Genomic DNA, 11,967 nt, shown 5'->3' with positions numbered 1-11,967 from the left:
ATATTTTTTGAGAGAATATTCCAATTCTCTAGTAATATATAATGAACCCCCCCCCAAATTAGTGATATAACACAAAAATGGATTCTGTGGGTCAGGAGTTTAGGAAAGGCTCAGTTGGTTGGCTCATCTCTGCTCCACAGTGTTCAGGACCTTAACTGCAGACCAAAACACAAAACACCTGGGAGTGTCTCAGATAAAGGGACCAGTGTCATCGAGAGGCGTCTTCCCTCATATGTCTGATGCCTATGCTGGGGTGACACGGAGATGGGCTCATCTAAGACTGTTGACCGTAATATCTACACCCTTCCATGTGACCGAGGGTTCTCAAAGCATGCCAAGTGGATTCTGACAGGGAGCATCCCAAGAGGGAATATGTGGAAAGCCAGGGTTCCAATAAATTGAGATTAGAGTTGCAAGGGTTCCTCTGACCTCTCCTTGGAAAGTATGCACTTTCATTTTCTCCACGTTCTACCAATAACAAGTGAGTTAGGAAGGCCATACCAGATGCAAGACAAAGTTAATTTAGATCTACCCCTTGACAGGGGACTGCCAAAGTCAGATGGCAGAAGAAACTGTGTGATTGTTGATATTGGTGCAGCCATCTTTGGACAAATAGAACCTTCTACAGGGATTGTATGACATATAGAATTACCAGGTTCTGTCTACAGAAATTTAAAATAAGCATAAAAAACAAGAAGCTTGATAAATATAAAAGGATTCACTCTTTATCTACAAGCAGAAAACATTTTCAAAAGGCTTCTCCAGGTGCCTCGGTGCCTCAGTCAATTACGCATCTGCCTTCTGCTCAGGTCATGATCCTGGGGTCTGGGATGGAGCCCTCTCACTGGGTTCCCTGCTCAGTGGGGGTGGGGTGGGGGGATGGGTGGGGGTGTCTGTTTCTCCCTTTCCTGCTGCCCCTCCCCCTCTCCCTGCTCCTGCTCTCTCTTGCTCTCTCAAATAAATAAATAAATAAATAAATATAATCTTTCCAAAAAAGTCTTCTCATAAGATCTCAGAGTTAAACAGTTTAAGTTTTATTCATGACATTAATTATAAGTAAATAATATTACTAAAACAAAACATATCTAAAAATATTTTAAGTATGTAAAGGTTGCCAAAATTATATAAACCATTTTAATACACAATAAGTATTACCATATATTACGAATTATTTTTCCAAATCACTTTTGTTTAAATGAATGTGATAGTATCAATACTCTCTGGAAATTTAAGTTATGTGGGGTTGGGGAGTAGATTTATAAACAGATAAATATGACACAGAACAAGAAATTCTTTAGATATACCATCTAAGTACTTTGAAAAGAAGGAAAAAAAATAAAATTAGCAGACAACTATGACAAAAACTCACATATCAGTAGCCAAAAAAGGCTATGATAGCTCAATGCTTTTCGTTAGCCTAAGTTGGTTATATATAAAATGTGCATTTATATAGGATATGTACTTATACTTCAGTATCACAGAAAAATGGATGATATTGGGTAAAAATAGTAAAGATTGTTTTCTTCTTCTTCAGAAAGGCCTATACTGAAAACCAATTTTGTCTGATATTGAAATTGTAATAAAAACAAACTATTTAAAAAAAAACAGTTTTTGAGTGCCTACTTACTAGTTGCTGAGGATATAAAGATGAAAGATGCCTGCTGTTTATATGACAGAAATTAAATGAAGTAATTTGCTATGTTTATCAGAGATTAAAAACAAAATCTAAATGAGGCTTGGGCCCAACTTTGTCTTTCCTTTGTTTCCTCAAAAGAGAAAAAAGAGAAGTGCACATTTTGATTCGTCTCTGTAGCTAATAGCCAAAATTACAATTCCTGAAACATGAATAATTTTTTAAGTTCATTTTTCATGTTCCTTTAGTACACATGTTCTTGTGATAGTAATTTCCAAACATCCATGTTCTGGATACCAACACTTGAACAAGGATGTGTACAATCTCAATAAAATGTTGATATCTTCACCACTGATGCAGTTTTTAAAGTGAGATAATCTCTTAATTGTCATTTTCTTATCCTATGGCACAATAAAAATGTGTATTCAAGAAAAATTCTTAGGTTAAAAAAACAATTTAGTGCTAATTTGTGTTAATTCTTCCTAAAGGAGGCACTCTAAGAGCAATGACATATTTTTCTTAACTGTTTTTATGTAATCCATTTATAATCATTAATCTGCTCTGGGTATATTTCACAAGATTTTCTCTTAAAAGTAGCAAATAGATCTTGGTGTCTAATATGGGTATTAATGATTGACTGATAAAATGTAATCCTGGGAAGGACTGTCCCAGTGCTGTCTCATTAACCAGATGACCTCCAGACATTGTCAGCACAACCCAGCCAAAGTGATTGATCACCAGAGAATAGAGGTTAGTAACTCTCCTCCAGGTATTAATGTATAGCATCTTCACTTACCTCCCTTCTCAGGCTTTTCCAGTAAAAGATTGATTTATTATGCAGCTTCAATGGGGATTTGTCAAACTCTTAATCAAGGAATCCTATATTGCCACAAGTAAATCAATGACACTTTCTGATAAAATGACTTTTATAGCACGTGAAAACATTACTCTGTGCACAGGGTACTATTTGATAACAGCAAAATATGTTCAGATTTCAGTGAAGCAGAGATGGCCCAATGCAAGGAAAAACAACACAACCATTCTTTGAGAAATGCTGTTCTAAAGTAAAATGCTTTTTGTTGTTTCCAGGAATGAATCAACACAATTCAAAGCTCTGGGACTGCGTAAAAGGAAGCAACAGAAGGCAGAGGTGAAATGGCTAAGGAAGAAACATACTTTAAAGACTGAGTGTTTGAGGTATATATAAAAAAAACAATGTGCAAAGAAATCTCCAAACCTGACGGTTTTTGATTACCAGTCCTGTTTAAATGTCCCCAGGGATGAAACAACTAGCAGGTGTTTTGTTGATTTCATGACATATGTTGTGCTTGGAATTCAATAATCCACAGTGTATCTTAAGACAATGACTAGAATTCTCACTATTTGCCAGACCATATACTAAATAATGTGGAGTTAAAAGAATGTAAATAGTGCAAACTAAAGACACCACAGTGTCACTACCAAACAAAACAAATAAACAAACCAACAAACTGAAAATTCTTCTGTCAGCTATTTATGTCTGGGAATATATTCCTCACCCCTGAAAATATTTTTTTTAAATAAGTAAATTACATTCTCTGTTATGGGTTGAACTATATCCTGCACAAGAAGATATATTTAGTCCTAATCCCCAGTAAGTCAAAATGTGGAAATATAGTCTTTGCAAATGCAATCAAGTTAAGATGCGGTAACTAGGGTGAACCCTAATCTAACACAACTGGTATCTTTATAAAAAATGGGAAATTTAGACAGACACACCACAGAGGGAAGATAACGTGAAGATGACCATGTGAGGACAGGTAGAGATTGGACTAATGTAGCTGTGAGCCAAGAATCGCCAAGGATTGTCAGCCACCACTAGAAGCCAGGAAGAGGCAAGGAAGGATTCTACGCAGAGTTTCAGACCGAGTCCTGCCAACACTTTGATTTTAGACTTCTAGCCCACAGAACTGTAAGACCTAAATTTCTGTTGTTTTTAAGCTACCTCGTTTGTGGTACTTTGTTGCGGAGCCCAGTAAACAGCACCCTCTCTATGCTTTGTACACGGGAGAGCCACTGCCCTGGTTAGGGGAGATAGTGCCGGCTGGACTGAAGAGACACGTGCGTGTATTAGCTCACAAGGTGGGAGAAATGAGAGACTTAGTGACCTGAGCCTAGACATTTCATGCCATGGACAGGGCTATCTGTGTGTGGGAATCAAATGGATGGAACAGAGACCACAATTTCCTTCATAAGAAGAGAGTCATCCCACCTTGAGGACAACAGGCATTTTATGAGGAGGGACAGAGGTGGCTCTTCCTCTTTAAGTTTGATACAATTTTAAATATAACATTAAAACCCAGTGATCACCTGAATTGTTATTTTCAGAAGAAAAAAAACAAATTTGATATGATTGCTAGAAGAAAGTGTTTCTTATATCCAATCACATAGGGCTCCTTCACAGAGCCATCAATCAAATTCTTCAGAAACCTATGGAATTTGGGGGTGCGTGCATGGCTCAGTTGGTTAATTGTCTGACTTCATTTCAGGTCATGATCTTGGGGTCCTGGGATCCAGCCCTGCATTGGGCTCCCTGCTCGGGGTGTGGGGGGGTGAGTCAGCTTGTTCCTCTGCCCCTCCCCACTCGTGTTCTCTCTCTCTCTGCCTCTCTCTAAAATAATAATAATAAAAAAAACTAATAATAAATAAAAAAGAACCATGAGATTTGTAAGTCACCAGGGACCACACCAACTCTCATGTTTAATATAGTGATCTTACCATAATTCATTTGTTTAAAGAAATCGAGCGTGAAACGAAAGCAGGGGAAAACTCAAGTGATACCAGAAACGTATCCTCATTGCCAAGCTTGTCATTATTTTATAACTAAGACCCAGGCTTCAAGGGCAAAACACTATGTCTAAAGTAGAAAGAACCATTTTCACTGTAAGGAACATTTCATTGTAACATTCCTTTAAAGAAGTCTCACTATCTTAGAGGAATAATTTGTCTTTGATGAACTCCAAGGACGTTTGAGAATGACTTGAAGGTTTTCTTTCTTTAAACGTCTTTTACGTAGATATGATGACCATATGATAAGACCTCTTACTGAAATAGTATATGTCAATAAATATCTCCTGAATAAGGATATAGATTACATTTAGAGAGTGAGCACCACTAGCATTGTATAGTTCCTCATCAGTCTATACCAACTGCTAAACTTTGTATTCTCCACATCACTTCATAGCTAACTAACCTTGTACTTAAGAATTACATCTTTTTTGCATCCAAATAGTTTGAACCATTGATTTGTACGCAACTATTTAAATATTTAAAGCTCCATCAGAATGAGAAATCAAGCATAACAGATTTTGCCATGATGTAAATTGAAAATATATTAGTATGAAATGTTTTTTCTTCAGAAAATATAGCCTAATTCGGGGAAAAACCAAATCAGCATTTTATAATGACTTACTCCAATCTTATTAAGAATTCACATTGCTCTTATCACAACATAAACATTATGGAAATCAATCATTTAAAAGAAATTCTTACTTAAATCAAAGTAGATTTTGGTAGATCTCACTTAAATTGAGCCAACAATATCCTTGAATAATCCACCTCAATTACAGCTACACAAAGAAAGAAAGCAGTGAATATGGACTTAGACTTCACAAATAGTGAAAAGCTTTTGGATGCATGTGACAGAATGTACTAGAAGAAACTCCCTCTCAAACATAGAGCCCCCAAAATGACCTTATTGATTTGCCCTGGGACAATCTTCCAACACAGGGTTTCACTTCATTGAATGGATGTCCTTTGAAGTCAATTAAATTTAGGCATGGCGCTCCCAGTACTGCAAGCACTTTTATAGCTGAAGGCAACAACTATTTGACAGGGTGACATGGAAATCAGACTCCTGATGTGGAGCACTATTTTCAACCTTCAAGCACGTGGGAAATATAAAGTAAGGGTATTTATTTGATATTTAAAATTGAGCTGTTCCAGGGCTTTAGAGGATAAATACACAAATCAACTGAGCTTTTCTTAACTTTTTCTCAGTTCAGGCTTACAGAGCTTCACTCTGTTTCCAGCTGCCAGTCTTCTCATAACCATTTGGCCTTGTCCACCTTAGTGAATATGATCCAAGAACAGATAAAAAAATTTCAGCAACCACAGACACTGGAAATACCTAAATGTGAGTCATCAGGGCCCATTTATGAAGAAGAGAAATTTCAGTTTGGTTCAGTTGTTTAAGAAAATCTTTGAGTGGTACCTCATTATTCCCATTTGCCAATTTAATATTAATCTGGTGATGAGACTAAACTACTAATTCAGAATGGTCTTGTCAGGGCATGGGCATTATTTTGCTTATACATTAATATAAGCAATCTTATTCTAGGAAAGAGGAAATCTTTTTAAACATTCACCCAGATCCACAATATGTAATTCACAATTAAAAAAAAAATTAAAGTTGGGGCGCCTGGTGGCTCAGTCGGTTAAGCGTCTGCCTTCAGCTCAGGTCATGACCCCAGGGTCCTGGGATCGAGCTCCGCATCGGGCTCCCTGCTCAGCGGGAAGCCTGCTTCTCCCTCTCCCACTCCCCTGCTTGTGTTCCCTCTCTCGCTGTGTCTCTCTCTGTCAAATAAATAAATAAAATCTTTAAAAAAAAAAAAAAAAAAATTAAAGTTAAAAGAGAGTAAACTTAAGTTCATAGGTATTAACTTCTCAAAGGAAATTAGTTAAATAAAATGTAAAGGAAAGGTCTCAAGGCATTCTTTAATGCTTCCATTGCTCTAAATTTCATAGGAAATAGAAAAATACTTTTGTTTCCATTTATTTATGAAAAAATAGTAGTTAGCTATTTCCTTTAACTGTGGGTATTATCTTTCCATTTCCCCCATGAAAAGAAAAATGTAGACAACAAATTGCATATTCACTTTAGCTAATGGTCTAACTTTGCTCATACTGTGTTGCTTTTCTCTTAGGTAAGGCTATCTGATGTCCTATACAAATTAGGTTTAAAAGTAAGTTTTAAAAATAATTACCAAGGAATCAGAAATCTTAAGACTCTAATAGAGAATACTCCATTAACAAATTTGTATATTGTTATGGGAATAGCTGGTTTTTCTTTCTGCTCATATTAAATAAGAAAATCCAGTAAAATTCTTAGGTAGCTTCAAATGCATCAAAATGTAAATGTAATTTTTCATTTTAACTTTACAATTACAATTACAGTTTCAATTAACTTTACAATCAGGGGCTCAAAGATATCTGCTAATTTGTGATCCCACGTTTATTGTTAATGCCCTTATATTTTTTTTGCCAACATTGAAAAATGTGACCTATTCATCTAGCCAAAGACATTTTAGCATATTTTCTATGTATCACAAGTGCATTTATTTCCACAACCCAGTTGGAAGACAGTAATTAGAATGTTGGTTACTCAAGGTAAATACTTGAGAACATTCAGAAGTGATATCAGAAAACATCTTTATTTAATGAAATAAGAGTTTCATTTACATTGAAGCTCTTCCCCTGCTAAGCACCATTTCCCCACATTCTCCCAATGCCTACAAATGATGTCACCAATTGTTGCTTTGATTGACTCATCTTACTTCTGACATCCCCATTGCTAATTTCAACAGTTTATCAAGCAATTCAAAGTGCTCACCCACTGTTCAGAGCTCTGCTATGGTTCAACATTGAAATGCCTTCTTTTTTTTCACTCTCTTCTTAGGATTGCTGATTTAACAGCTTGCGGTTCAAATTTCTCTTTTAATCACTACCTTGTGCCTTGGTACTCCAAGTGTATGGCTTGGACCACAGCATCAGCAAAACCTGGAATCCTACTAGAAATGCAGAATTTCCAGCTACATTACAGACCTACTGAATCAGAATCTGCATTTCGGCAAGACCCCTGTGCGATTTTCCTCCATTTGAAGTTTGAGAAGCACTGTTCTTGTGTACAAAGTCACCCTCCCTCTATACCTATAATTCTTTATTTCTATCAGACACAAGTAGAAGTAAAATTGGATCAACAAATTGTATATCAGAGAGGGAGGTAGAGAAGTCTGCTCTTCGATATGTCGATTAGTTGTTGCCTTACTTTTCTGTCCTACCCTCCATCGTATCTGTGTTGTCCATACACAGATTCTCTCCACTGATCTTATCAGGCAGGTCAACTCCTGCTACAGGCTTCTCATTTCATCCGGATAGGAAGACTACATTCTACATCATCAGCAAACATCTTCGTTCGCTAATAAGCATCCAAAAATTCACTGAATTTTCCCCTCCACTGATGACCCTTTCATTCCCTCTGGATTATTGTGCGCTTATATCATTAAAATTATTTTTCTATAATATTATCTCAGGAATTACATGTATGACATCTTTTACTCAATGTGCCAATTTTAATCAAAAAGTCTTCCATCCACTATTGAAATCACTCCAATTTTGTTTCTGTCCATACGTCTCTATCTTCATCTCATTCAGATCCTCAACAATATTTTACACAGTTGTCTTCTCCTTTCTTCTGACTTTTCTCATAGCATATGGGCCAGGTTTCAGTATTCTCCAATTGCTAAATATAGCTGAACTCAGGGCTTTTGTCTTCTGTCTTTCCACCCCCTCCATGGCTGATCCTTCCAAGGCTGTGGCTTTAAATATGACCCATGTCCTCAAGACAGGAATTTCTATAAATCTTCTAATGCTCTTCTAAACCCCAAACTTTTTATTGAACTACAGAATTTATATCTTCACACTGATAGATGTACTAGTCTTCTGAACCAGAATATATCTGGAAATAAAGTCTTGACTCCTCCCTCCATTCCCAAACTATCTCTTTAGTAGTCTTCTCCAGCTCAGAGAATAGCAGATCACATACCCAATTATTCAAATAAAATCCCCAAAGTCTTTCTTGATTTCTTCCTTTCCTTTACTCCAAACATTTCAGGTTATCAGCAAGTCCTTTTTTTTAAGTTTTAATTTCAATTCCAGTTAGATACCATATGATGTTATATTAGTTAAGTGTACTAGATAGTGATTCAACACGTGTAGTTGTCTTTCTCTGACTGACTTACTTCACTTAGCATTACACTCTCTAGCTCCATCCATGTCATTGCAAATGGAATGATTTCATTCTTTTTTACAGCTGAACAATATTCCATTTTATATATATATATATACATATATATGATATACATATATATTCTTTATCCATTCATCAGTTGATAGACATTTGGGCAGTTTCCATAATTTGGCTATTGTAGATAATGTTGCTATAAACATTAGGGTGCACATATCCTTTTGAATTAGTATTTTTGTATTCTTTGGGTAAATACCGAGTAGTGTGATTGCGGGATTGTAGTGTTGTTCGATTTTTAACTTTTTGAGGAACCTCCATGTTGTTTTCCACAGTGGCTGCACCAGTTTGCATTCCCACCAACAGTGCATGAGGGTTCCCCTTTCCCCACATCTTCACCAACACTTGTTTCTTGTGTTGTTGAATTTATCAGCAAGTCCTTTGATAAATATTTTTATGTGCTCATTTCCTTTTCTCTACTTTATAACTCTAATTCAAGACACGATCACCTTGTTTTAAGACTATTTTAACAACTTCTCAATTGGTCTCCCTGCTTCTACTCTTACATCCAAAACCCTAGTCTTCACACAGTTACCATTATAAAATATATTTTTGTTCATGCTATTTCCCTGCATAAAATAGTCCAGTGGTTTTGCAAACTCGTTACCAGCACTGATGGTACAATCTTACATATTTCTTGGACTGCTCCTTCCATTCTCACTATACTCCAGAAACATTTGCTTCCTTTCTTTTGGTTCAGTTGCCAAGCTCTCCTCTGCCTCATGGTCTTAGCATTCTTGGCTCTTTGTGTGGTAGGTTCCTTTCATCATTCAGTTCTCAATCTTAATGCTACTTCCTCACCTTCCCTTGCTACTCAAATAAATTACTTCATTTGCTCAAGCTGCTTTTTTCATACAACCCTTTTTATTCCAGAAATTTTTTTTTTTTATTCCAGAAATTTTTGCTCTCTAAAATTAACTTATTTGGCACATAAACCAAGAGCAGTGACCTTTTCTGTCTCATTCAGCACTTCCCTCCATCTTCTAAAAATGCATGTAACAATATTAAATGTTCAATATGTATTTAATGGATGAATAAAAAGAAAGACGGATAACCTGTTCATGTACAGCTTATTGTTCAGTAGACTAAGAACAAAGGGAAGGTCCAGAAAAAGTGCTATGTTGGTTCAGAAACCCGTAATTACATCCAGTTTCTGAAGAACACTCATACATTTAGAAGCACTGCTTCTAAAAATGTGGTCCTCAGTTGTTGCACTATTTATGTTGATAAGGTTCAAGAGTGGGACACCTGGGTGGCTCAGTCGGTTAAGCATCAGCTCAGGTCATGATCCCAGGGTACTGGGATGAAGCCCTGCATCAGGCTCCTCACTCAGCAGGGAGCCTGTTGCTCCCTCTGCCTGCCTCTCCCTCTGCTTGTGCGCTCTCTTGCTCTTCTCTATCTGACAAATAAATAGATAAAATCTTAAAAAAAAAAAAAAAGGGTTCAAGAGTGGAAACAGGGCAATATGGTACAATGGCAAGCACCTGAATAGGAATCTAAGAAACTGGAATTTTCCCTATTTTACCACTTTCTAATTGTGACAACTTCGGTGAGTCTTTTTACTTAACTGATCTCTATATTCTTTGTTATAAATTGGGAAAATAATCTCTGTTTAACCAACCAAGGTTGTTATGAAGGTTAACCTGAGGTAATGTATGTATGATACACAAAAAGATAACAGGTGGATGGGCACTAGAAAGAGACTGGGATTTGCACATCCTTTGGCCAAATGGGATTTACAATGACATTTTGTATTTAATTTATTTTTATTTAATGGAGTTTTATTTTTCAATTCATTTCTGGTCATAAAAACAGTGTTTCTTTCTTACAAAGAGGAAAGATAAAGTATAGACAAATATAAAGAAGCAAAATGTCATCCATAATTCTAATATTTAAACAAATTACACAAGTAGGAAATCTCTAGTCTTTTTCTGTATGTTTTTATTATATTTAAGATCATACAATATAAGCAGTTTTGTATCATTTTTCTTCCCTTCACATGTATTGACATAGATATTTCAATGGCTGCTTTTTGGCAATAATATTAATGATCAATATTGTTGGTTTATTGGTCTTTATATGGTTATGTGGTAGCTATGTCACTAGCTAAATGATAAAGACACATTAAATTCATATTCATAGCTCAAGAAATGAAGACTCAATTAATTTCCCAGATAGTAACATATCATATCATCAACTCATCAACATTTGAAGATAGAGGTACCTCTCCTAGAACTGCACTGACATCAAATAAATAGTGAGGTGATCTGAGTCTGAAAGCATTCAATAGGTCCTATTATTTATAATATGGTCTTATTGGCTCAGGACTGAAAAGGAAACACCTCAAGATTTTAGTGAATTATTTTAAATGTTATCTATTCAAGTAGTTTAGTCTGCTCTCAGTTTTGACTGAAATGTATTATCCTGGGTCTGTATTGAGATTTTGGGAGAAACATTAGTAAAAAAGTTATATTACCCAAATACTATTGAATTTTTGCAAATCTAAAAGCATGAAAAAAAATCAAGATAAAAATTGACTTCTTTTTCTTGAATGGTGTGATAGTATTTAAGCTGACAAAAGATCTTTAGCAAGTTCTATGAAAAGACATTTTGAAAAATAGAGATGGTATATGAAAGATATCTATTCCTACAGAGATGAAAATATTTTCAAAATTGTCCAGAGGGTGGATCCAACACTTATTCCTAAAACATAACAAACATTTCATAAGTATAATGCACCATCTCCTTTTCCTTGCTGCCTGTTCTAATTTTTTTCTTTTCTTACTGCCAAAAAAAACCCAATAGTACCAACATATACTAAATGCTAAGTCACCCGATTATAAATTTATACTATCGGTTCTGTTAAATTAAAACATTAAAATAAATTTTATATATAAATACATTTTTTTGTATTTATAGATATATAAAATACGACTATTTTAAAATATATGTATATTGTATAAAAGATAATTTTGTTAGATTGAATTGTGGAAAAGAATTTCTGGGATATAGTAAAAATAAAAAAATGGAAACCTTAATAACAGCTGTTATAATTTTGAAGTTGAGATGATACCAGATAAAGGAAACAGAATCTAAACTTGTTCATGGATATATGGTCTCATACTCTATGCCTGATCAGCTTTCTGTTCCTTGGAAAAGTACTAATAATAGATTGGAAAACAAAGATTCTAAGATGGTGAGCTGAGATTGAGAG

This window comes from Phoca vitulina, unplaced genomic scaffold, assembly GCF_004348235.1.
Source record: "Phoca vitulina isolate PV1807 unplaced genomic scaffold, GSC_HSeal_1.0 scaffold3, whole genome shotgun sequence".
NCBI lineage: Eukaryota > Metazoa > Chordata > Mammalia > Carnivora > Phocidae > Phoca > Phoca vitulina.
The sequence above is the reverse complement of the archived record's forward strand: the minus strand, read 5'-3'. Positions refer to the sequence as shown.